A 3,770-nucleotide genomic window follows, 5' to 3' on the forward strand; every position below is an offset into this window, starting at 1 on the left:
TTAATTCTCACCAAAATAGAGAATTTGGGCACAAAAACCTGACTATAAAAATAAATTTTATAGCAAATATCTAACCTCAGAATTAAGTTTAATGAGATGCTGCTGGTTTGTATCACTTCTTTACTTTCCTTGAAAAGTAAGAATTTTTTTTTTTTTAGTACTTATGATAAGTTGTAATTTTTTAGTATTTTTTTATTGAAAAATTATTTGCTTTCCACTAAGTTCACTGTATTCTAAAATTTGCTTAGGGATTAAGAATATATTAATAATTTATAGTTGGGGAAGAGAAACACAAAAACAGGTCTCATTTGGTAACAAAAGAAAATAATGTAAAGATACGCTGAAATCAATAAGTAATTGTAACAAATTGACCTTATAATGGAATATATATAGCACCTTACTACAGCAACAAGTCAACTGTTACCATTCTAAGTTGTCTAGAAGCATAAATCCAGTAATTTCATGATTCTTACCGAATTCACTTACTGACAGATTTGCATCCCCAATACTCTATTTAGTTGGGCACAGATTCAATACTCAATTAAAACAGCTTTTGTTGGGAAAACACATTTTATATATTACTTAAAACTCAAAAATGAGATTTTTTGTTGCCTCCTTAAGAAATTCAGCCAAATAACATGTTGTAAAAATAACGAATAAACTTCATATTCTCCTTAATGTCAGCATTGCTAATGAGGCTCTCCAGAAGTCTGGTTAGTAAAAAAAAAGAACAACTTTCAAGTGAATGTGGCATTTTTTGAGTCTTGGGACTAAATTATGTCTAAAAATGGAAATAAATACATAGAGATATACTCTATGCATCTCCATGGCAAACTAATATGTAAGTTTCCCTTCCACACACATACACCTGACCAGTTACTCACGTTAGTTACAGGCCAGTGGGCCTACCTCAGGGATAAACATAGTTGCACCTCATCTCACATCTGTCTTTTATCCATGGTATCCTAGATTTTATTACCTTTCCATACGAAACCAACGTAGGTGCTGTTCTCTGTTTTAACAAACATAAAATAAAATTTCTGAATATTACTGATTTCCTAATTTCTCTGTAATTTGGTTTTGTTGTCTTCTGCCTTTATTTTTGATGTTAAACATGCAGGCTTATTTTTCTGCTTTATCTTAGCCTCAACAGAAATTAGGATAAGTAAGAAGAGTTGAATTTATCTTGTTGAGTAATGAAGACTGAAGTTTCAAGGTAAGCTTCCATAATCATCTCTGTACTTGTATTTTAATGTGTCTTTCTGTCCAGTGTCTAATCTATTTGGGGGCAGCTTTCCACAATTATAAAATTTCTCTTTTTGCCTTTGTATGCATTATTCTATTCTCAGAGATTGATTATTCTATTCTCAGAGATTGGTATATCAATTTTAAGACAGACTATAATCACTGATATGTACTATTTAAAAAAAAATTTATTGTGTCTGTCTGAGGTTTACAACATGTAATTATGAGAAACATGTTGAAAGTAAAATGGTTACTATAGTGAAGTCAATTAGCATAATTTATCATCTCACATGTGATTGTGTGTGACAACAGCAGATAAATCCATTTCTCTAACAAAAAATCACTAATATGCAACGTTATGACCTGTAATTGATATACTAGCTATTTTCTATGTATCGCCTACTTTGCATCCTGTGACCTACATCTCCCCATTTCTTTCCTGCCTCTGTTAACCACTGTTTCATTCTCTGTATATTTGACCGTTTTTTTCCTTAAAAATCACACAGAATAATACCACCTATTTGTATCTTATAGAAGAAAAATACAAAATAGTTCCTCTCTAATTTTTTTTATCTTCTTATCCATAAATTTTATATCCATAAAATTCTTATCTATATATTTTATATCTCATATATATGACCAGAAATTTTGTTCATTCCTACAGAAAGAATTAAATTTAACTAATCTGTGAACATTTTTCAGTGGGTACATACTATAGGCCCAGCAAAGGAAATATCTATTTTTGAACCTAAAAGATAACCTATTTGATCATTGAAGGAATCAGGTACATGAATAAATAGTAGTTTTTCAGCATTTAATAGTTCAATAAACCATCTGCCAAAGAATAATGCATAAAATGCTATCTATGGTACAAAAGAAAATAAATTTAGCCTGTCTGTTGGAAAAGATAAAAAGCTTTACAGAAAATAATATTTAGCTGTATATTTAATGATGATTAGGACTTTAGAAGATGATAATGGTAGTGTTGAAAGACTATTGAGGCAAAGAGAACTGCTGGTGTAAAGGAACAGGGGTCTGCAAGTGCATGGAATTCATGGCAGGTGGAAGTATTAGCCTATTCTTCATCCTTCTCTGATGTGCACCGTGGCCTGGCCTCATACTGGCTGGTAGGTTCTTTTCTAATCTTCATCAGTGGGCCTGAGCATGTGACTTGCTTTACTTAGTAAAATATGGAATGAAACAATAATGTTTACGCCATGTGATGCATCATATATTTTTTACCACTGCCATCCATAAGCTTCCACCTTCTTCGCTAGAACTCCCCCTAGGTATAACATTGTTTAGTGATGAAGAATGGGGAGAAGAACCAGACCTTGAGAAGTGACAGCCAGAAGTAGAAGTGCCAAGTCAATGTACACATTCATATTTGAGAAATAAACACTTATAATTTATTAACATTCGAGGTTATATTTTATGGAACAAAACAATATTATTAAAGTTCAAATTAACACTGGGAAGCAGCTCGAGAAAAATGCAGAACTGCAGTGCAGAGTTTCTTGGTGTAGAAGAGCATATTTGTGTACAGAGTATGATTGAATGGCCATATTATGCCTCACTTTTCAGGGAACGGAAAGCAGTAGACTTTGACTGTAGTAAAAATATAATCAGACAAAAGAATTGCACTTGTACTGACAGCAATAGTGAAGGAGAATAGAAGATAAGGACAAAGATTGAGTATAATGTTGAAAGTGTTCAGTGAAATATTAAGTTTGAGATGATGAACTGAAGCATGGGGATGTAAGAAAGAAGTGTAATGAAATAGAGAGAGAAGATTTCACAGGATAATATGCATGAGTGAAGGTGTGATTGCCAGTCAGAATTTTGACTGCCACATTTTGGAATTTGGGTTAGATATTATAGTCTGTGTTTTCAGCAGTCCGTTATTGGCATACTAATGGAAAGAATTGTGATGGAGAGCTAGTTGCCAAATTTTTCAGTAAATGCAAAGAAGTCACTTTGAAATTGGGAAACAGAAAGATAGAGGTATAGTGACATCATTTGACCCAGAATTTGGAGGAATTTTTAAATAAAGGAGAAAAAAGTGGTTGGAAAGTGTTGTGAAAGACCAAAATAATTTGTTTGATATGTTTTCTTCAGGATTTGGTGACATAATTCTCCATTACTTTGAACTGAATTCTCCATTCTTGAGAGTAGTGAGAGCTAAAAATATGATACATAGCTGAAGAGTAAAAATAATCTAGGAAAAGTTGAAAAGTTTTGAGATATTTATTGGCAACTGAAGAGATCTGTTAAATGTATAAGTAGAGAAAGGACATTAATTTAGAAGGTGGGTTAGAGTCTAGAGAAGTGGTCACAAGAGTTTCAATTTGCCATCCACCTTACACTTGACAGTGTCTCAAAGTAGTTTTGATTGCCACAGCTGGGGCAAAGTACAGGATGCATCTAGTGGGTCAACGCCAGGGATGCTGATAAACATTGTAAAATGTACGGCACATTCCCCAACAACAAAGCATTATGCAACCCACAGTATTAATACTGATGCA

This window comes from Otolemur garnettii, unplaced genomic scaffold, assembly GCF_000181295.1.
Source record: "Otolemur garnettii isolate 467f Iridium unplaced genomic scaffold, OtoGar3 scaffold00009, whole genome shotgun sequence".
NCBI lineage: Eukaryota > Metazoa > Chordata > Mammalia > Primates > Galagidae > Otolemur > Otolemur garnettii.